Raw genomic sequence first — 24,091 nt, forward strand, 5'->3', positions numbered from 1 at the left:
TTTGATGTTTGGGGTATTGATTTTATGGGTCCCTTCCCTTCATCGTATGGTTTCATGTATATTTTGCTTGCGGTTGATTATGTGTCAAAATGGGTGGAAGCCAAGGCCACCCGGACTAATGATTCTAAAGTGGTTGCAGATTTTATTAGAACTAACATTTTTGCAAGGTTTGGAATGCCACGAGTGATCATTAGTGATGGAGGGTCACACTTTTGCAATCGGACCATTGAAGCGTTATTGAGGAAATACCATGTCACCCATAAGGTTTCTACACCTTACCATCCTCAAACGAATGGCCAAGCCGAGGTTTCCAACCGAGAGATCAAGCAAATACTTGAGAAGACCGTTGGGCCAACAAGGAAGGATTGGAGCTTACGGTTAGATGATGCACTTTGGGCGTATCGTACGGCGTACAAAACCCCCATTGGGATGTCCCCTTTTAGACTTGTCTATGGCAAGGCGTGCCATCTTCCCGTGGAGTTGGAGCATAAAGCTCTTTGGGCCGTCAAGAAGTTCAACATGCACTTAGATGAAGCGGGAAGTCTTAGGAAATTCCAATTAAATGAGCTTGATGAAATACGGCACGAGGCGTACGATAATGCAAGCATTTACAAGCAAAAGACCAAAGCTTTCCATGACAACATGATCCGTGGGAAATCATTCTCAATTGGGCAGAAAGTGCTATTGTTCAATTCCCGTTTACGTTTATTTCCCGGTAAGTTACGTTCTAAGTGGATTGGACCATTTGTTATTACTAATGTTTTTGTTCATGGTGCAGTCCAAATCCAAAGCTTGAAAACGGGACAAGAATTCAAGGTGAACGGGCATCGTTTGAAGCCCTATTATGACACCTTTGTGGAGCATGCCGTGGATGACATACCCTTGGAAGCCGTGGGCCCTAGTAAAAAGTGAATGAGGTCTTCGTCCGGCTGTACGACGTTAAAGCAAGCGCTACTTGGGAGGCAACCCATGCATTCAACAAAGAAAGACTGAGAAAGCACTCCAATTCCAGATTTGCGTTCCTAAACTCTTCTCTTTGTTGTTGATTTTGTTTCTGCCATGTTAGGTTGTTAGATGTTGTTTTGTTTGTTTGTTTGTTAATTGTGTGAGTCTATGCTTGAAACATTGAGGACAATGTTTGATTTAAGTGTGGGGGGGTAACCAAAGTGTTTTGATGCAAATTCGTAGGGTTTTGTCACCCATAATTTCAAATGTTGTTTCTTGCTGTTTTTAAGTGTTTTTAGGCTGTTTTGGTGTGTTTTAGTATTTGTTGTTCTAAAAATCCGAAAATCCCAGAAAAAATTGAAAAAATTGTTTTGAAAACCCAAAAAGAGTTGTTTTAAGTTGTTTTTGTGTGTTTGTTTGTGTCTTAGGGTACCTTCCAACACAATGATGAGGATTCGGTTTGTAATTGCATGACTGTTAAAGAGAATGATTAACATGGACGAAAGTTTGATTTACTCTTTGTTTATGCTTGGTTGTGGTTATAACTTATGACTTCACATGTAATCAAAAAGAAAAAAAATTAGTTTTTGTAACATGCTTGAAGGAAGGAACTCAAACTAATGCTACAACCTTGTGAGACTTGAGCCTAAACGTTTATTTGGAGAGTTAAAATCTGTGCATTCTTGTTTTCTAAAGTCGTTGCATGATCTCATTTTTCTTTGCTTGGTTACTACTTAGAAGGTGTTTCATCATTTAGTTCCAAATACTATAACTCATGCCAATTTCATTCAAAACATGTTATTGAATTGCATAACACATATTCAAGATGAAGTTAGTAGTGACCACCATAGCCAAATTGCCATATTTCCCTATTTCATTTGTTTTGTAGGATTTAACCCCGTTGAGCCTTGTGTAGCCTACTTTCTTTGTTAACCCACAATTATCCTCACCTAGCCTAGATTAGGATTATCCATACCTTTGTTCTTGAAGCATAGTAAAAGCATAACTCAAAGATGAATTCCTTTTGATCATTGCATTGCAGAAAACAAGTGTGGGGGAAGGATTCTTGATATATGGGTGTGCCAAAGTCTTGAATGAGGCACGGCAAGGAAAAGAAAAAAAAAAAAAAAAAAAAAAAAAAAAATTTCGTGGAAAATGAAAAGAAAAAAAAAGAAAAAGTTGTGAAAAGTATGAAAAGAAGTTGGAAGAGCATAAAATGAGCTCTAAGTTGTTGGTTATTGAAGTAAGGGTCCAAAACGTTGCATTTGACCCTAAGTATGCACATATATTCCCCTTTATGTTCAAAGTTATTTTCTGCACTCTAAAGTGAATTCTAAGTATCAAGTTCATTGCTTTGCTTAATATTGTTTAAAGAACGTTTGTTTCATCCTTTACCTTTCTTTGTTAGCCAATACCCCTAGCCCCGTTACAACCCTTGACTTTAATCTTGAGTGTTATGTGTTTCAATTTGTGGAGTTTAAAATTGGTACGAGCATATGGTGTCACTGGTTCTCGCATCTAAGTAGTAGCGTTCCATTCATGAGATCATATCTAAACATGTTATTAACTCCAAAAAGTGCTTTCTTTGTCATACATATATGTGAGCATTTGTTTTCATATTTACATCTATCTTCTCACATATAACTAGTATAGGGTGTGTAGTCAGAAAATCTGTGTGAAAATAGAGTACATATCTTGTAAGGAATTGAGGAAATTCTCTAAGGCATGTTACTACATTCAAAATCATGTTGTAATTGGTTATTTGTGAACTAATGAGTAGTGACCATGATTAAGTACATGCTTAAGCGTAAAGATGGCTAAAATCTGTGGGAATGATGATTTTTAACATGTCATGTGCATTGGAAATCCCTGAGGTGATTGTTGGAAGGTGTAGGTTGTGTTTTACTCGGTTTACTTCGTTTATTTACTTTGTTTCATTTTGTTTTGCTCGAGGACTAGCAAAAGCTAAGTGTGGGGGAATTTGATAGGAGCATATTTATGCACCTTAGTTTAGCTTGTTTTTGTGCATTTATAGTGTTTTTCCTTACTAAAGTAGTCTTTTAAGCTAGTTTTATGTATTTTCAGGTTTTAAGGGCAAAGTATGCAAAAAGATGCATTTTGGAGCCTTTTGGAGCAAATTAGAGCTTGGAATGGATATCATATGCTTGGAGCCAAGAGGATGGACGAAATTGAAGACTTGAAGATGATGATTCCTACTTGAGCAAGGTTTCCTAGTTGAAGTAGGAAAGTCCCTGATGGAAGAAGGTTTCCTAGTTGAAGTAGGAAAGTCCCTGATGGAAGATGGTTTCCTAGTTGAATTAGGATCCCTAGTTAAAATGGGTTTCCTAGTTGAATTAGGATTCCTAGAAGAACAAAGTTTCCTACTCAAATAAGGTTTCCTACTTGATGAAGGAAAGTCAAAATCCAAATGGTCTCAAGTGAAGCAACAAAGAAGTTTTCCAAGTCCAAGAAGGAGAAGAATTCCAAGATGAAGAAGGATTAGCTTTCCTAATCCTAATGCACAAGGTTTTCAGCCACAAAGAGGAGTCCTAAACACTTTAGGACACCTTATCCTAATCCTATAGGGATGCCATGCACTTTACCTTATCTTGGAGGGTTTCTAGAAGCCTTAGATGCCCTATCCTATCTTTGCCGTGGGTTTTATCCAAATCCCCTTAGTTTTAGGCTTTCTAGAAGCCCTAACATTATCCCTACAAAGGTGCCGCACCCTTATCTCTTTTTCCCTACAAATTTGGCCCTTAAAACATGATTCTAGGAACCTTATCTTATCTCCTACAAAAGTGGCGCCCCAATTCCTTCTAGAAAGCTGATTTCCCTTGCCTTGCAAGGCATTCTAGAAGCCTTATCACCTTATCTCCTTACCTGCCGCACCTAGGAAGCATTATCCCTTTCTATTTCTGATTTCTAAGCCTATTTCCTTGTGGATTTGGGTTATTCAAGTCCATATCTGATTACCCTAGGGTTTTAAGTGCCTATATATACTCATATTAACCCCTAGATCAGATCACCACCCCTCATACACATTCATTAATTCCAGAAATTCGTCCAACCCTCTCCACACCCTTGCCGCAGCCACCAAACACCTTTCTCCTTAGTTTTAAGCTTTGCCACACCATCCCCTTCCCCTAAACACTACTACATCCCTCCATAACCATGCATCCATACACCTAAGGCCCTAAACCTGTCCCTAGACCCTTGCCGCACCAAGGAGGAGGAGAAGGAAGCTCGGGAGTTCATGCAATTCGAGTTCGCGTCGCTGGAATTTCTAGGTGTTTCTTTTCCTTTGAATTCAATGTTTAATTTCAATTCTCTTTGTTTTGTGCGTATGAGGAACTAAACCCCCCCTTGGCTAGGGGGGGATTCGAAACCATGAACATACTTGCTATATGATTTGATTACTTCTAATTGCGTTTCATAAGTTGTGAATTCAATTTACTTATCTATGTGAATTACATTGATTTGTGTGTGTTGGTTGAGAGTGCACGCTTAATTATCATGCATAAATTGGATGCTAGGATATAAGGAAATTTCACCTAATCGTTATGGAATTATATTCACAAGTAGTAAAGGTTGATGATCTCAATCGTGTTAAGTAAATTCTTGGCATAAGTTTCATGCAATCATAGTAACAAGTGCTTCGTCAATGCTTATGGTTTTCATAGAACTTAATGATTCTTGCTTGTATCTCTATTATGCAATCATGTAGGGGACTTGTGGGGAATGTTTTGGGTTGTCGTATGCAATCATCCAATTCAATAACGTTAGGAAAATCTGAAGGTTAATTTAAGCGAACCTAATTAACTTGGGGCGTTGAGAATTCATGGGTTATTGAAAAGCAATTGGAAATCGTTTTATATGCAAGTATAACATGTGTGGAGATGAACCCCTAGCTAGCTTCCATTCCATTCGATTCCATCAAATTCGTTTTACAATCTGTTCTAATTTAAAAAGTTTGTTTTGTTTTTAATTTCGTCCAAAACCAATCCCCCTTTACTTTGTTGAGTCATAGTAGTTAGAAACCACTTTAGTTTGTGTTTTTAAGTGTCTTAGGTCAAAGTAAAACCAATTTTCGTCCAAAGTTGTGTCTAGTGTTCAAAACTGCCCAGATTGTGTTTTTAAGGCAGTTTTGAGTGTTTTGGTGCTGTTTTGAGTCTTTTGGTTTGTTTTGGTGTTTTAAAGTTTAGTTTTGCATTCTTTGAGTCTAGTATAGTGTTTTAAACTTGTTTTTACATATTTGAGTCAGTTTCCAAGTGATTAACAATCCCTCCTAATCCCCGGTCCAGAACGATCCCTACTTACATTCTTCACTACAATTGATAAAAAGAGGGTTTAATTTGTGTGCGTATAATTCTCGCTTCACTTTGATCTTTGTGATTCCACAGGCTTACTCTTGAACTGGTTTCTGCCCATCGTTGATTTTCCTTTGTGCTACTTCTTGAACTGGGCAGCAGGATGGTTCTTTTGGTTTCCCCCGAAGGTCTGAGCTTCCTCCTGTTATCTGTTTCTTTGTTCAATCTTTGCAGGAGTGGTCCCTTCTCTGGAAGTGTAACAACCGTTGAAGATGACTACTCGAGAGCAACGCTAGGTAAGCAATCAGGAATAGATTCCAGACAGTTGGCTCCAGATCGGAAGACTGACTCCAAGTGCCGGCTGATTGCTTCTTTTACTTTGCCATGCAAGTAAGAACAAGGACAGAGAAAAAGACAGGGAAAGAGCATGATATGAGATACTTTTGCTTTTGACCTTGATGATATGAGATACCTTTGCTTTGAAGAAGCGGTGAATGAATCAGCACATGCTTCAATCCGCCGTTTCCTCCTGGGTCATATGTACTCCAGGCATCTGGTATCATCTTTGGGGAAGAAGAAAGAATTGAGTATTTTGAAAGGCTTTGCTGGGAGTGCGCCCTCAGAGGTGAGGGAGAGTTGGGCATTTTCTTCAGGTTTGCCCTGCCATAAAAGACGAAGGTCGACATATATAGAGATAATATCAAGTGGTGGTACTTTTTACCCTTGTCGACAAACGTTTTGATCCCGCAAATCCGGCTCTTTGAAATAGTGGCGCCTCTTCGATCTTTGAATACGCCTCTTCGATTTCTGAGCAGGCGCCCCTTCGATTTCTGAACGACGCCCCTTCGCTTTCTGAACGACACGTGGTAGTGCAGATGCGGCTCCTTTTGACAAAGCTGTACGCGTCTTCTGAAAAGCAGAGAAAGCGTTGCCGAACTTTGCGCTTGTCGGCTAAAGATGTGTAGATGCGATGATGGCCTCCACGTGTTTTCAACTTTGTCAGAAAACTTTTGACAAAGTTGAACGCGTTTTCTTGAAAAGCCGAGGGGGCGTCGCCTAAATTACGCCGGAAAATCCGGCTCTTTGAATCGGTGGACGCGTCGTCTTGGCTTTTTATAGAGCTATCAATCACCCCAACACACACACTCTGAAGATTTCCCATTCCTGAAACTCGACTCCGGCCCTTTGTGAAATTTTAACTCCATCCACCCCTTCTCTTTGAACATCGTTGAAAAAAAATGGCGAACTCATCGAACCTTAGCTTAGATTTGAGTCTCAGCAGCGATCCGGTTGCGCCCCGTCAAGGTAATGTATGGCGCCCTTCTTTTTTATCTTCTAACGGTCCTCTTTCAGGTGAAGACTCTGTGATGCAGGACGCCACAACAGCTACAATAGTAGCTAAAAACCTCCTCACTCCAAAAGATAGTAGGCTGCTGTCAGGACGGTCCGATGAGTTGGCCGTTCAAGAGTCCCTCGCACTTAGTGTTCAGTGTGCGAGTTCTGTGTCCAACATGGGCCAACGCCTGCTTGCTCGGTCCCGCCAAGTGGAATCGTTGATGGCAGAGGTGGAAAGACTTAAGCAAGAGATCCAGCAGCTTAAGTACGAGAATAGAAGTTTGCATGTGCTTGCAAATAACTATTCATCGGGGATGAAGAGGAAGCTTGATGAGCTGCAAGAATCTGAGGGTCGAATTCACAGTGACCGTCAAAGGCTTGCGTCTTATCTCCAGAGGCACCTTTTTCCTGGGTCATCCAGCGCTTGGCCAAGTATTGAGGCCTGGAATGCTCTAGCTCCGATGCCTCCCGCTCCGATGGCTTCCGCTCCGATGCCTCCCGCTTCTATGCCTCCCGCTTCTATACCTTCCGCTTCTGCGCCTCGTAGTGGGGCTTCACGCAAACAACCTTTGTGAAGCTCCACCTTTCTCCATGTTTAGTATCTTTCTTTCTCTCTTTTTTTTTTTCTTTTTTTTTTATTTTTTTTTTATTTTTTTTTATTTTTTTTTATTAACATAAATAAAATCAAACGGCATGGAATTGGTCCTTGAATGGAAGGTGATACTTGAAGTGAACCGGCAATGGTTTGAATTCTAGTGTAGGTGCCTGATTCATAAAAAACAACAAGTTAGTATAAAATGTAAAGGAATTTGAAAAAAACTTACTTGTTTTGTCCGACAAGAACTCAATGACAAACACCACTCCTTTGAAAGTTTCAGGGATATTGGACTTGGCCAGATTGCAAGTGATGGTTATGACTTGTCCAATGTCATCAAATTTAACTTCTTTGGATTTTGTGGTTTCAAGAACGTCCTCTTTGATGAATTCATGACATTCCCTACTTGTCACCTTTGAAAGCGCTTCCAAGATGTCTTTTTCACCTTCTTCTTCCTTGGAAGTCATGAATCTGCAAGGAATAGGGATACTTGTTGGAACGGGGTTAAAAATAATGAAATTTGGAACAACCATACCTGTATTAGATGGCATAGGAGCAATAGGTGCCTCCGGTAAAGGTGTTTCCACCCTTTCCGTGGGTTGGGTGTATTTCTCTTCCTTGTGATTTGATTTTGATGGTTGAGGGTCCGTTCCAACCTCCTTGTCACTTCTCAACATGATAGCATTGGTGTTTTCAAATTCTCCCTTCTGATTTGCAATGGTTGAACTAGGGAGTTCGCCTTGGTCTCGAAACTGTCCTACGAACTCCGCGATCTGCCCAATTTGCTTATCCAAGTGGTCCAACCTTTGTGGTGGCTGCATAGGCGTTGAATAGAACTCCTCATATGGCTGCCAATATCCTTCTTGTTGAGCCTCATTGTCTTGATTTTGTGAGCCCTGCACCAAACAAATTAATTCATTAAGCTTTTGATTATAATCTATTGACGAACTTGAGTTTGGTTGGGCATATTGAATATGAGGTTGTGGTGGCTGCCAATATCCTCCTTGTTGAGCATTTTGAGGTTCCCACCACATAGAGTTTGAATGATCACTCCAATCCGAATTGTAAGTATTGGAAAACACGTTATTCCTTGATTGAAGATTAGATATATCAACTCCTTGCATTTGGGACCTTTCCATGAGCTGTGACAAAAGAGAAGCGTTATCAAGTGCCATGTTGTTCTTAACAAACAAAACACAAATAAAAACTAAATCTAAAAGACAATACAGAAACAAACAATCCAAGGGATTAGCAAATTTTCTAATCCCCGGCAACGGCGCCAAAATTTGATGCGAGATTTATACGCACACAAATTAAACCCTCTTTTTGTCAAATTGTAGTATAGGTGCAAGTAGGGATCGTTCTGGACCGGAGATTAGGAGGGATTGTTAATCTCTTGGAAACTGACTCAAAAACGTAAAAACACAATATAAAACACTAAACTAGACTCAAAGAATGCAAAACTAAACTTTAAAACACTAAGACAAACCAAAGACTCAAAATGCTTTTAAAAACACAAACTAAAATGATTTCTAACTAAATTGACATTAAAGTAAAGGGGGATTTAAGTTTATACGAAAATTGAAATAACGAAACAAGTTAAATAAACTAGACAGAATGTAAATATGAAATTGATGAAATGGAATGAATGGATGGTAGAATAGCTAAGGGGTTCATCTCCATACATGTTATACTTGCATAATAAAACGATTTCCAATTGCATTTCAATAAATCATTAATTCTCAACACTCCAAGTTAATTAGGTCCGCTTAAATTAACCGTCAAGTTTTCCTTAAGTTAATGAATTGGATGGGTTAGCGCAACGCAATTCACAACATTCTCCAAAAGTCCTTTACGTGAACAGCACAATAAAGATACAATCAAAGATCATTAAGCATTATGAAAACTATAAGTGTTGACGAGGCATTCGTTACTATGATGAGCATGAAACTCGTGCCAAGAATTCATTTAACGCGATTGTTTATAAGCAACCTCCACTACTTGTGAATATAAGTTCATAACGATTAGGTGAAAATCACTTATATTCTAGCGTCATATTCATGCATGAAAATTAAGCGCGCATTCTTAATAAACATACATAAATAAGTTATCAATCAAACGGTTAAACAAATTGAATCAACAACTTATGAAATGCAATTAGAAGTAATCAAATCAAAATGCAAGCATAAACATATATTTCGAATCACCCCCTAGCTAAGGGGGGGTTTAGTTCCTCATACAAAACAAAGAGAATTAAAATTAAACATTGAAATCAAAGAAACACCTAAACATTCCAACAACTCAAACTTGAATTGTATGAACGTTTAGGCCCTCTTCTCTTCCTCTTTATTGTAGCATAAGGTCTAAGGATAGTTGGTTTGGGGGATGGAAGTGTGGAATGGAAGAGGAGTGGTGGAGAAGTGGAAGGGGAATGGAAAAATGGTGTTTGGATTATAAGGGGAGACTCACGGCTAAGAGAGAAAGGGATGTGTTTGTGGTGCGTTGTGTATGAAATGAGATGTCCATGAATGAATGAATGCAAAGGTATTTATAGGAGTAGTGGAGGGAACATATGGCTATGTCATTTGTAGGTGAAGTAGGTGGATGTTGTAGGTGAAGTAGGTGGATGTTGTAGGTGAAGTGGATGTTGTAGGTGAAGTAGGTGGATGTTGTAGGTGAAGTGGGTGGATGTTGTAGGTGAAGTGGGTGGATGTTGTAGGTGAAGTAGGTGGATGTTGTAGGTGAAGTAGTTGGATGATATGTTAAGTGATAAGTGATAAGTGATATGATATGTGGTTATGATATGATAAGTGGTTAAGTGGTGATGATAAGTGATAAGTGATTAAGTGATATGATATGTGGTGATGATAAGTGATAAGTGCATGTGGGTTAACTAATGAAGGAAATGCATGTGCAATGACAATGTGTTAGAATGGATGTGTGTTATGCATGGCATGATTGGGATTAGGAAAGGTTTAAATGTCCTAAAACTAAAGAGAACAAGGTTCCAACACTTTGGCTCCAATTAGGTCTTCAATTTCGTCCAACACTTTGGCTTCAAGCATAAGCTATCCGTCCTTAGCCCAAAAGTGCTCCAAAAGTCTCCAAAATGCATCTTTTTGCTCCTTTAGCCCTTTGGACCTACAAACACACGAAAATAGCTTAAAGTACTAAAATAACTAAAGAAACATAACGTAAATGTACGAGAACAAGCCATTTAAGTCGCATAAATATGCTCCTATCACTTGAGCATTTACATTTGATTATGATATTCTGTTGTGGTACATTCTCAAGCATGAATGGCATATGGTGAAGCATGATTGACATATCTATACATACGTATATATGTTCATTTTCTGGGAAGTATACAGGTTTTACGGCGAGGGGTTAGAATGTGTTTTGCTAAAGAGTTTTCAAAGAACTTTGTTTTTGCCCACTCACGCTTTTGTTTTTGCGCCCCTCCAGGTTCTAGTGGTCTAGCAAGTTCGGTGGTTTATCCCAGAGGGCGTCCCGGCATTTCTGACAGACACTCACCATTGTAGGGTCACCTTCGGGTGTAAATATATCGTATCTTTTCCTTTTGGACTGTTGTAGACTTGCTCTGAATTGTGTCTCACATACACTAGTACTTTGTATACTATTAGGTTTTTAATTATTCGTACTTTTATATTACCTTCTTAATTAGCTTCCGCACGCGCACATGGTTACGTCACCTTCGTGTGACGGCCAGCACGCCCTGATCTCGGTCGGGGTGTGTCAGCTTGGTATCAGAGCCTAGGTTTGGCAGTCCTGTGTCTTTGTGAGCATTCTAATAGTTGGTGTCTTCTGTCAGAATCATGCCGCCTCGTCGGGAACCACGTCGCTCAGATGAGTCTAGTTTCCCTGATCTTACTCAGTTGGGGGAAGTGATTGCTACAGCCCTTCAAACAGTGATGCGCCCTCCCCAGAGGACTCCTCTGGAGACTATGTATAACTTGAAGTTGGATAAGTTTAAAGGTAACGAGGGTCACGAAGGCGCAGAACGTTGGTTGGAACACCTAGAGAAGACTTTCCGGGTGTTGCATAACCAGGGGAACCTTCCTATGGAAAGGTGGGTTGAGACAACCTCTTGGTTTCTGGAGATGGAGTCTGCAGCTTGGTGGGAACAAGAACTTCGGAGGTTGACTCCAGCTCAGAGGACCGATTGGAATGTTTTCAAGGACGTGTTTCAAAGGAGATTTGTACCCCCTGAGTATATCGACCGTAAGAAACAGGAATTCACTGAATTGAAACAGCGAAAGATGACGGCTAACGAGTACTATCGTAAGTTCACTGATTTGTCTCGTTACTATCCTGATGTCGCTGGTAATCCGGCGGAGATGCTTCGTCGTTTTCGCTTGGGCACTAGAAAGAGATGGCGTTCTATGGCCACTACTACTCACTGCGATTCCTACCAGGAGTTCTATGAGATATTGCTGAGGGTAGAGGACTCAGAGAATATGTCGAGCGACAGTGATGAAAAGAAAGATGACAAAGGGAAAAGTCAAGTGTCGCTTGGGCCTCGCCAAACTCAGAACTTCAAAAGGGGTGGTGCCAGTTCGAGTTCGTCTAGTGGTGGTTTCAGTGCCTCTGGACAAGGACATGGAGGTAGGTTTTATGGAGGTGCTCGAGGCCAGAGACAAGGTGATGGTGGCCGAAACCGACCCCCATTTTGCCGTAGGTGTAATAACCGACACTTCGGCGAGTGCAGGCAGATTAGCGGTAATTGTTTCACGTGTGGACAGGTGGGACATAGAGCGGTGAATTGTCCCCAGAGTCAGCAGCAGAAGCCGCAGCAGACCTTTATGCCGCCACCTGCACCGATTCGGCAAATCCAGGGTCCGAGTAATTATGGGCAAGCAGGTAGAGGTGGTGCTTACCACTATCAGGGTGATGTTGTTCCCTATGCCCCGGGACCGTATCAGTACCCCCAGGACCCGTATTCACAAGGTGGTTATCCCCCGTATCCCAGCAACTACATGCCGTATCCTCCAGCTCCAGTTGGTGGTTCTCAGTGGTACCAAGGAGGACAGTATCAGCAGAGTGAGAATGCTACTAGTAGTGCAGGGTCTTCGAGACAGATGGGTCAGCCCAGTCAGGGGCGTGGAGCTCAAGGTCGCGGTGTTCAAGCGAGCAGAGGTCGCGGTGGACGACAGCAGGGCCAGGGGCGTATTCACAATATTTCCCTGCAGGATGCTCAGAACAACCCGGACTTGATAATGGGTACGTTAAACATTCTTGGTTATTTTGCTAGAGTCTTAATTGATTGTGGAGCTACACATTCCGTCATTTCTCATACATTTGCTCAAGTAACGCAACCTCGCCCCACACCTCTAGGGTACGATTTAGAATTCGCTATGCCTAGAGGAGAGAGATGTGTTGTAGATTGTATGTACCCAGGATGTCCAGTGATAGTAGAGGGTGTTGTTATGCCCGCAGATCTTATCCCGTTAGATATTGTCGATTTTGATGTGATTTTGGGCAACGATTGGTTACACTTCTATTGTGCCAACATTGATTGTTACGGGAAAGTAGTTACTTTTCACCGTCCTGGATTACCTGAGGTTACTTTTGTGGGTGAGCAGAGTGGAGTAAGACATGGTGTTATTTCGGCTTTGCGAGCGAAGAAGTTGTTGTCTAAAGGTTGTCAGGGCTATCTAGCTCATGTGGTGCTAGAAGAGACTGTTCCTAGCAGAATTGAGGATGTGAGAGTGGTTAGACATTTCCCTGATGTTTTTCCTGAAGATTTACCTGGTTTACCCCCAGATCGAGATGTGGATTTCACTATTGAGTTGCTTCCAGGTACTAATCCTATTTCATTAACTCCTTATCGTATGGCTCCTGCTGAGTTAAGGGAATTGAAAGTGCAGTTACAGGAATTAGTGGATAAGGGATTTATTCAGCCTAGTACTTCACCTTGGGGCGCTCCAGTGTTGTTTGTGAAAAAGAAAGATGGGACTTTGAGGCTATGTATCGACTACAGGCAATTGAATCGGGTGACGATTAAAAACCGTTATCCATTGCCTCGTATCGACGATTTGTTTGATCAGCTGAGAGGTGCTTGTGTATTTTCTAAGATAGACTTGAGGTCTGGGTACTATCAGCTGAAGATTAGTAGGGATGATGTTCCTAAGACGGCGTTCAGGACTCGTTACGGTCATTACGAGTTTCTGGTTATGCCGTTTGGGTTGACGAATGCACCAGCAGCTTTTATGGATTTAATGAACCGGGTATTCCAGCCTTACCTGGATAGATTTGTCATTGTCTTCATTGACGATATTCTGGTGTATTCTAAGTCCAAAGCGGAACATGTCCGACATCTTACTTTGGTGTTGAAAAGGTTGAGAGAACACCAATTGTATGCTAAGTTTAGCAAGTGCCAGTTCTGGTTAGATCAAGTCGCATTTTTGGGGCACATCATTTCTGCTCAAGGTATTCTTGTTGATCCTCAGAAGGTTGCAGCTGTGGAGAGTTGGGAGCAACCACGAACCGTCACTGAGGTGAGAAGTTTCATTGGTTTGGCAGGATATTATCGGAGATTCGTTAAGGATTTTTCGGTGATTGCCTTGCCACTGACAAGGTTAACAAGGAAAGACGTTAAGTTTGAGTGGAATGATAAGTGTGAGTAGAGTTTCCAGCAGCTGAAGCATTGTCTTACTAATGCACCTGTTTTGACACTCCCGGACGATAGTGGTGATTTCGAGGTTTATAGCGATGCTTCCTTGAATGGTCTGGGATGTGTATTGATGCAGCATGGTAGGGTGATTGCTTATGCTTCGCGGCAGTTGAAAACCCATGAAATGAATTACCCTACACATGATTTGGAATTGGCTGCTATCATCTTTGCGTTGAAGTTGTGGAGACATTATCTTTACGGAGAGAAGTGTAGGATCTTCACAGATCACAAGAGTCTTCAGTATCTCTTCACCCAGAAGGAACTTAATCTTCGTCAACGGAGGTGGTTGGAGTTGCTCAGCGATTACGATTGCACGATTGACTATCACCCTGGTCGTGCGAACGTAGTAGCCGATGCACTTAGCAGAAAGTCACATGGCCGTATCAATGCGTTGTACGCTAGTCGTATTCCTCTTTTGGTTGACTTGCGTGCTACAGGAGTAAGGTTAGAAGCAGAAGATCGAGAAGTGGCATTGCTTGCTAATTTTCAAGTTAGGCCAATCTTGGTTGATCGGGTGCTTGAAGCTCAGGTAGCCGATGAACAGATTCAAGAACTAATTCGAGCTCGAGATCAAGGAAGGAGGCGAGATCTCAGAGTTCGTGATTCTGATGGCATGTTGATGTTAGAGGGTAGAATGTTCGTGCCTAGTAATGCGGATTTGAAGAAGGAAATTCTCGATGAAGCACATATCTCGGCCTATGCCATGCACCCAGGAGCAACCAAAATGTATCATACCATTCGACCATTTTACTATTGGCCGGGTATAAAAAGGGAGATAGCTGAGTATGTGAGCAGTTGTGCTGTTTGTCAGCAGGTTAAAGCAGAAAGAAAGAAACCGTTTGGATTGTTACAGCCGCTTCCCGTTCCAGAGTGGAAATGAGAAAATATCACTATGGATTTTGTGTACAAGTTGCCGCGTACACATAATGGCTTTGATGGCATTTGGGTGATCGTTGATCGGCTCACTAAGTCGGCACATTTCATTCCAGTGAGAGAGAAATATTCTTTGAACCGGTTAGCGGAATTGTTTATCTCAAAGGTTGTGAAGTACCATGGTGTCCCTGTAAGTATCGTCTCAGATCGTGATCCACGATTCACATCGAAGTTTTGGGTAGCTTTTCAAGAAGCTTTGGGTACAAGACTACTTTACAGTACGGCATATCATCCACAGACGGACGGACAGTCCGAGAGAACTATTCAGACCTTGGAAGATATGCTGCGAGCATCAGCGTTACAGTTCAGTGATGCTTGGCACCAGCGATTAGATTTAATGGAATTTGCTTACAACAACAGTTTCCATTCGAGCATTGGCATGGCGCCATTTGAAGCTTTGTATGGTAGATCTTGTCGCACTCCGTTATGTTGGTCAGAAGTTGGCGAAAGAGTCTTGGTAGGTCCGGAGATTGTCGAGGAGACTACTCAAAATGTTCAGGTAATTAGGTCTAACCTGAAAGCAGCTCAGGACAGACAGAAAAGTTTAGCAGATCGACGTGCTACGGACAGAACGTATGAGGTCGGAGATTGGGTATTTCTGAAGCTTTCACCGTGGAGAGGTGTTGTGCGGTTTGGAAAGAAGGGGAAGTTGAGTCCCAGGTACATCGGACCGTACATAGTCACAGAAAGAGTTGGTGAGGTAGCTTACAGGTTGGAGTTGCCTCTGGAGTTGGCTAAAGTGCATAACGTTTTTCACGTGTCTATGCTCCGACATTATGTTGCTGATCCATTGCATGTGATACCTCCTCAACCGTTAGAGATAAATCCAGATTTGACGTACGATGAGGAACCGTTAACGATCTTGGATTGGAAAGAAAAGGTTCTGAGGAACAAAACGGTGAATTTGGTGAAAGTCCTGTGGAGGAATCACTCGGTTGAAGAAGCGACATGGGAGACAGAAATTAGGATGAGGGATTTGTATCCTAGATTGTTTTTCGATCACTAGGGGTTATATGTGGTTATTTTGAATTTCGGGACGAAATTCTATTAAGGAGGGTAGGTTGTAACATCCCGTCCCGAAACTAACGAAACGTACATTGAAATTACAATTTTACCCCTAATCTATTCGTTTACGTGTATATTTGTGTTGTGTGGGTGGTGGGACCACACACAATCATACATTTTTTCTTTTCTTTCCGGGATTCCCTCCCTCATTCCCTCACTTTGTCTCAGTTTTCTCTCTCTCTCTCTCTCTCTTCCTCCCCGAGCCATTTTCTTCTTCTTCCTTCTGCAAACACACGGACATACACACAAACTTACTCAATACTTCACCAATCGAGAAACCAAGATCACCATCGTGTTCGTGGAGCTGAGAGGAGTCCAGTGGTGCCATTTTCAGGTAAGGAAAACACCATTTTCACGTCGATATCACGAGGTCCGATTATTGTACTGTTCATGCAGACCTAAACTAGTGTGTTTTTGGAATTTCTAAGCTTGTAGTTGTGCTTGTGAGGTCCCAAGGAGCCTCGGAGTAGTTCGTTGGGTGAATTTGGACGTTGGAAAGGCTAGGTTCGAAGTTGGCCGAACTTTGAAGTTGTGGACAGGTATGATCTAGCAATTTTTAGGCCTTAAAACTAGTCTAACGTTGTTCTACTAGTCCTAAGCTTCATTTTGGTATAAAGAACGTGAAAAATGGTTGAAAAACGAAGGAGAAAACTTAGTTTGAAAATTACCCAGTTTTCCGGCGCCGTCACCGGCGCCGGAGTCTCGCCGGAGAAGATAGAGGAATATTCCGTTAAGTTTAACGGAATATTCCTAACGGCAGTGACGGAATCCGGTTAGATGTGACGGAATATTCCGTCAGTTAACGGAATATTCCTGACGGCGTCTGTTGACACCGTCAGTGTGCAGTGCACGTGACCGCGCGTGGGGGGCGCGTAGGTCCGTGGCTGTTCAGGCGCGTGGGGGCGCGTGCGTGGTCCAAAAATTATTCTAAAAATATGGGTGTGATCCTGAGGTTGTGTAGATTACGTTGGTATATTCATTTGTCCAATTTGAGCAATGTATGAGAAGTTATTTCGAGAAGTTGCTTAGGTGCTTTTAAATTAATGTTTTCGTAACTTTGTCGCGTATAGGTGATTCGTTCTCCGAGGACGAGCGTACACACTCAAGGCAGGGGGGCTACGACCCTTCTAATTATCAGTGAGTGGGCTTTTGTTTTCCGTATATACCTATATACATATTAATTCCCAGAAATTAAATAGAAAAGGTTATATGTTTTATGCCATGCATTATTTGAATATTGTTTACGCATCATCGCATGTATTAGTAATGGCATACATATATATAAATGCGTATTTGGTGCTGTGGACGCACAGGTAAGTGCCAGGTAAGCGGTATTCATGTGGTTATGCATTCCTGTTTATTATGCAATGGTAGTTTGAGAGGTTTAGAGAGCTCATAATCTGCACCCCCGGTGTTAGTGCTCCCGCCCAGGGCCAGGGCACAGCCTTCACGTGTATGTTCACCAGCACCGCATGCTCGCCTTGGATCCAAGATAGGTGCAAGCCTGTCGTACAGACCACATTAGGTGGTTCCGACTTGTAGGTGACCCGCGATTATCGCACAGCTTCACGTGATCGTAGCACTAGAGCATACATATATATAATACACCCAGCTTGTCGTACAGACCACGTTAGGTGGTTCCGACTCGTGTGCAGATTCAGTTATTGAGTTGAGAGTGGAGCTCTAGATTCAGCCGTACAGGTCACGTTAGGTGACTCCCGGCTGTCAGATTATATATTATTGATGTGAATTACGCTTGAGCATTTACATTTGATTATGATATTCTGTTGTGGTACATTCTCAAGCATGAATGGCATATGGTGAAGCATGATTGACATATCTATACATACGTATATATGTTCATTTTCTGGGAAGTATACAGGTTTTACGGCGAGGGGTTAGAATGTGTTTTGCTAAAGAGTTTTCAAAGAACTTTGTTTTTGCCCACTCACGCTTTTGTTTTTGCGCCCCTCCAGGTTCTAGTGGTCTAGCAAGTTCGGTGGTTTATCCCAGAGGGCGTCCCGGCATTTCTGACAGACACTCACCATTGTAGGGTCACCTTCGGGTGTAAATATATCGTATCTTTTCCTTTTGGACTGTTGTAGACTTGCTCTGAATTGTGTCTCACATACACTAGTACTTTGTATGCTATTAGGTTTTTAATTATTCGTACTTTTATATTACCTTCTTAATTAGCTTCCGCACGCGCACATGGTTACGTCACCTTCGTGTGACGGCCAGCACGCCCTGATCTCGGTCGGGGTGTGTCATAATTGGTGTAGGTAAATTATTGGAAATTAATTTGTAGTTAGGTAATGAACATTTTGCATCATTGGAAATGAACATTTCAAAGAGTAGGTAGGTAAATTAATTTGTTCTAATTATATAAAAAAAATTACACGACACCTAGTTATATTTAATTTTTCCAATTATTAAAAAAATTTATGCTACACCCAACCAAATAACATTTCTCTAACTTGTAGGTAAATTATTTTCCATGTATTGTTAGATATGTTAGGCACGTTTTATTGTTTTATAACATGGGTGTAACATAGTATTTTTAATTTTATGCATCGAACTACATTCCTTCTTAATATAGGTAAATTATTTTCCATGTAATTAGTACACATGTTAGGCACGTTTTGTTGTTGGTATATTATTTTGCATCATTGTAAAAAAGAGATATTATATTACACCCATGGTATAATTGTTGTAGGTAAATTAATGTGCATGTAGATAATGAAATACAATGTTCTAATATATTAATAAAAACGGATAAATTCAAAAGTATTCAAGAGTAGGGTGAAAAAACTAAATCGAATAGTTTTATGAAAATTCAAAACCTTTCTAAAAAATTAATATGCAATAAATTTTTAACATTAATGTCTTTTTTTTTTTTCTTGTTGCAAAATCATTTACTATTTCCTTACAATTAATTGTCTACATCAAGTATGTAATAGGGGTATTTTAGGCATGTGAAAAATGTAAAATGGGTGAATTAATATGAAGTTAATGAATTTGCTTATGTGGATCCTAGTCATTGGGTTTTCTTTGAGTAAAAAAGTTATGTAGGGTTTTATATGAAGAAAATTGAGTTTGAAGGGTTAAAGTCATATTTTCAGTTTATAAAATACCTTAAGACTAGCTATTGGATTAGTCTTGCAATTCCTTAAGACTAGCTATTCTTTGGTTAAACCTGAACCTACATGTTAAGTCCTCCTATCTCTGTCATCTAGTATACGTGTTCCCTTTCTTTCTCATTTATCTTTGTAATTGACTTTTCTTGCAGTGCTAGTGGAATAATATTGACGAAGTGTCTAGTATGTTTATAAGAGCTCCATAAATGAAAAACAAAGAGCTGAGAGCGCAACGGATTTGCAAAAGGAGAATGAAGATGTTATTGCACAATTGAGGGTCTTTTGGCTGCAAGTTAGGGCTAGACAAATAGCACAGGGTACACTTTTTTTGTTAGCACCTCAATTTCTAGAGGTGTTGAATTGCTATTACGTTGAGATGAGAGACCGAGTGTATCCGACTGATACTTTTTAGTTTTGTGGATGTTCATGTTAGGTTCTGAGACGTCACTTGGTGTATGTTTTCCACTTATGCGATTGAATTCTTGATTAATAAAAATGTGATTTACTGAAGTATTACCTTACATTTGTTATGAATTCTAATTTCAAATTATGAAACAAGGAATATGTGGTAATTAGTTCATCACATATTAGAAACAAATGGGTATCTGACTTTGACAAAAGTGACGCACCATGCCTCACATATCAAATAAATAGGTGACGATTTTAGCCTCACTTACACATATGATATGTGACGGATTTATACGTCACCGAATTATGTTTTTTGTGACGATTACTTTGTCATGTACTCCTGAATCCGGTATTCAAATCAAATAATGGGTGACAAGTGTGACATTCATCACGTATACTTTGGGTGACGCCTTATAGGTGGCGCTCGCCGTGATGCTGAAAATGTGTCACATATTATCAAATGTGATGCATTTTCTCTTGTAATGAGTATTTGCCGTCACATAAGCCATGTTTTTGTTCGAAATGTGCCCTAAAACCAATCATATGATGATATTTTATGGACCTTTCACATGTTAAGCTAATCTAGTTTAATATAAAGGGCAAAGATTATTGTTTTAAGCCATCTCATATAAATGTTATATGCTTACTTCATCTAGGTCACTCATCTCTACATCAATGCTCTCCTTGGTGTGGAGACTTAGAGGTTCTCTATTTTGGGAACTTGGAGAATCCATTCTACCATCCTCATCCAAGAAATCCATGGAGCTAAGAAGTAAGGAATGAAGGCCCTATCTCTTGGGTTATTAGCCTTTGCTTATGCAAAGAGGAATAAACAAAAGGTATAATATTTCTCAACTCACTTTGTTCTTGAGTTGAGTCTTGGTTCACCACACTCACTAGGCCTTGAATTTCATGGGTAAAGTTTTGTTTTTAAGTGCATACAAGCATGATTCCGCCTTTTAATTGTTAATTGCATGCATAGATGTTGCTCAAATGAACTAGTTTTCACAAATATTTCCTTAAGTTTTCTTGTAGTGAGGTCACTCCTCCTAAGAGAAGACATAGCACGTACTGATCTTACGTCAATGCCAATTGGCAACTATGATCAGGAACATTTAGGATATGTGTACAAAAGAGAATAGTCTCATGAATCTAACTTCTTTAGATCACATATTAAACAAGTTTAGTTTAACATATGAAATGTCCATAAAATATCATCATATGATTGGGTTTAGGACACAATTCCAACATTATTGACTTTTAAATTTCTCCAAGCTAGTTGAAGGATCATATTTGTTCAATTTGTGCAACATACTTACCTTGAGCACCTCATAAAAAGTGAATTTTTTTTAACTTTGTTCTTGTTCAAATCCTTCAAGGCTGCAATCTCTGCCAATGCTTGAGCTCACCCTCCTCATCTCTTTAACTTCCTGCATAGAGGCTTTAACATTTGGATCCCCAATTTGCCGAAATCCTCGAATTTGGTCTCTCACCCTACGAGAGAGAAACATCCAAGAACAAAAGAAGTGGGATTGGACAAGCCAACCAGTCATGATCTCAACGCAATTCATCAAATGATCAATTAGCTATTTGTCAAAGAAATTGCACATATCAAATAATAATATAAAAAAGCACTCAATTTTTTTCATAAGCCAAAACATCCATCTGAATAGTAAATTCAAGAAAGAGAGGTAATGCTAAATTGCCAACCCTACAACTGTGGACAATCAGAGTTTCTTGAAGCATATAAATGAGTAATGAGACGAGAAACTTTCCCTTTCGATTAATTAGAACTAGAGGAATGTTTATGAAAGATAACATGAAATTGTTGTGTTTTAATTACAAGATGGAACAATCATGGAAGCGCTGCTTAAAACGACGCCGCCTCATCTTCCCATTCCCTCCGTTGGTCTTGTTGTTGTATTCCTTTGAATTCGTGCGACCTCGTCCGCTGCTGTTGTTGTATTCCTTTGAATTCGTGCGACCTCGTCCGCTGCTGTCCGTCCTTTCACTTGTTCGACTTTTGCTTCTTCTGGAATATAGTAGAGACACATAATTATTACTATTATTATATTATTCGGCTGCTTCAACATGTTACACCACTACAAGTATATGCTTAATGCTTTATGCTATTTGCATTTTGTATGTATGTGTGTATGCATGCATGCATGCATGTTCTCCTTCCCCCATTTAATTTCTATTTCACACACTCGATTGGTTGGTACACTGATGTTGGTTTACACTCCAATTCAACTTTTGGTGCCCTTCCCTTGTTAGAAAATAAGCTAATTTTCAGTTTGAAAGTGATTTTTGAAACTACGAGGAGTCATAATTAATTAATTATAACAAATATGATTTCCGGAATGAACAAATAAAATTAAAGGAAATTTACCCTATTTTCGTTTACAAGATCTTTTCGTAACAGATTAAGAGCATTTACCCATTCACGCAAAGTTTTAGGTAATCCCCCTCAAATATTTAGGTATACAAAAAACAAAGGATCTTTCCATATCTTTTAGGTAATCCCTCAAGTATTTAAGCATCCAAAAAACAAACTAGAGATCTTTTCGTAACTGATTAAGAGCATTTACCCGCTCATGCAAAGTTGTAGGTATTCCCCATTCTGCCATATCTTAAGCATCTAAAAGACAAACTTATGTTTGAAATTCTATTTAGGCGCATGGCTGGTTTATACCGAGAATTCGTTGGCAGGTGGAGGAAAAAGTCTTGCATTGCATTGCCAGTGTAAATTCCCTCCCACCAAGGATTCTATCTTGGCCCGGAAGACAATAACTCCACTCCTAGCGAATCACTTTAAATAAGCAAAAAAGAAATGGGTATCGGATTCTTAGCTTTCCCACGTTCACGATGAGTGACTACATTTGTGGCAACCCGTCACATCACAACCCACAAAAATACAAAACAAAACAAGTTATCGTCTAATGAAAGAAAGCTATGTATAAGTTTGGATAAAATACAAAAAACTACTTCAACTATTGAGCTCACGACAGTTTCATACCTTATCTTTTAAAATTGACAATATCATACCGCATCTTACGAATTTGTGACAATATCATATCTCCATTAATTTTTCTGTTAATTTTTCTGATAAATACTAACGTGGCAAGAGACGGAAACCACTTTTTATTAAAAAATTAATAAAATATTATTAAAAACTAAAAAAATATTTAATATTTTTTAAATATTAAAATAATAAATAAAAGTAAAATTAAAAAAAAAAAAAAACATAAAGTATAAAAAACAACCTCAACTATTAAGGTCACGACAGTTTCATACTTCATCTTTTAAAATTGACAATATCATACCGCATCTTACGAATTTGTGACAATATCATACCTCCGTCAATTTTTCTGTTAATTTTTCTGTTAAGTGCTCACGTGACTTGATTCAGAACATACTTTCTATTAAAAAATTATTAAAAACTAAAAATCAATTATTTAATATTTTTTTAAATATTAAAATAATAATAAAAAGCAGAGAAAAAAAAAAAACCATCAGTTGTCCCTCACCCCCTCCTCTCTTCTCCCCATCTTCATTTTCTTCCCCCGACTTGTAAATCCAAAAAACTTTAAAAAAAAAAATTTGAAAACCCAACAACCCCATGCGGAAGAATAAGAAGGAGAAGGAGGAGGAAGGAGAGGAAAAAAAACAGAATTTCCCCCCCTGTTGGCACGGAAGAAGGAAGAAGAAAAGGAGGAAGAAGAAGAGGAAGAAAAAAATAAAAAAAAAAAATTTGAAAACCCATCAACACCCTCCTGCGGAAGAAGAAGGAGAAGGAGAAGAAGAGGAAAAAAAAGAAGGAAATTTTTTTTTTTTTTTTTTTTAAACCATCAACTCCCCTGTGGAAGAAGAAGAAGAAAGAGAAGAGGAAAAAAAGAAGGAAAAAAAGAAAATTTTGAAAACTCATCAAACCCCAAATCCATCACTTTCATCCATTCTTCACATCCTCTTCCGCACCCATCCTCCACCTTCTCTGCTCACCCATCCTCCATCAGTTTCATCAGACCAGAACAAGCATCCGTGATCAATCAATCATACACCTTTACCATTTCAGACTCCCACCAATGCAGTATGAAGAATTAGTTATCCCGAAAACCTATTTTTCAGAACAAAGAAGAAAAAAAAACAGCAGTAACACACAAAACCAGCAGCAGTAACACACACAAAACCAGTCCGCCCCATCGATGAATGAAAAACCCATAAACCACACTGCAGATGCTAGGAGTGGCAAACCCAACGCCTTCTAAGGGCTTTGGACCAAGTAGCAGCAGCATCAATTGGAGGATCCTCCGGAAATTTGTGTAACTCTAGGTGAGGGGGAAAGGTATAACAAGACCGGCCTTTTGCACAAAAAAGACGGCGGTCAATTAGCAGTGGCATAAAGCAACAACTTACCTTCCTTCTTAAAGTGAACTGAAAATTACCTTTTAGGAGGTTAGGCTTGGGCACACCAAGGGAAACATGATTTTAAAACGAAAACTGCCAATTTCATTTTCATGGTTTAAGATAATAAACAACAGAACTAAAATATCTAATGCATGAAAAGATCACATGGTTTAAGATAATAAACAACAGAACTAAAATATCTAATGCATGACAAGATCACAATAACAAGAGATACTATAACTTGCAATATTAACAATGATAA

General features: G+C 39.8%; 2 long non-coding RNA genes across 3 annotated transcripts in view; one reads left to right on the forward strand and one right to left on the reverse strand.

Moving 5' to 3' along the window:
* LOC148692998 (uncharacterized) overlaps window positions 1-19,530 on the forward strand; it is a 63,199-nt gene extending 43,669 nt beyond the window's left edge. The window contains exon 2 of the long non-coding RNA XR_015952815.1: window positions 19,167-19,530. This is a non-coding gene — a long non-coding RNA (uncharacterized LOC148692998). The remainder of the gene's footprint in view (window positions 1-19,166) is intronic.
* Window positions 19,531-21,180: 1,650 nt separating this feature from the next.
* Window positions 21,181-22,383, reverse strand: LOC148693000 (uncharacterized). 2 transcript variants are annotated; one of them, XR_015953343.1, is made up of 2 exons: window positions 22,118-22,383; window positions 21,181-21,454 (listed from the first exon to the last, which is right to left on the reverse strand). It is a non-coding gene; the product is annotated as an uncharacterized LOC148693000 (long non-coding RNA). The 2 variants fall into 2 exon arrangements; XR_015953342.1 differs by having other exon boundaries at window positions 22,014-22,383.
* Between the last annotated feature and the right edge of the window lie 1,708 nt (window positions 22,384-24,091).

This window comes from Pyrus communis, chromosome 11 (assembly GCF_041283825.1).
Source record: "Pyrus communis isolate YQ-2024b chromosome 11, ASM4128382v1, whole genome shotgun sequence".
In the NCBI taxonomy this organism is placed as follows: domain Eukaryota; kingdom Viridiplantae; phylum Streptophyta; class Magnoliopsida; order Rosales; family Rosaceae; genus Pyrus; species Pyrus communis.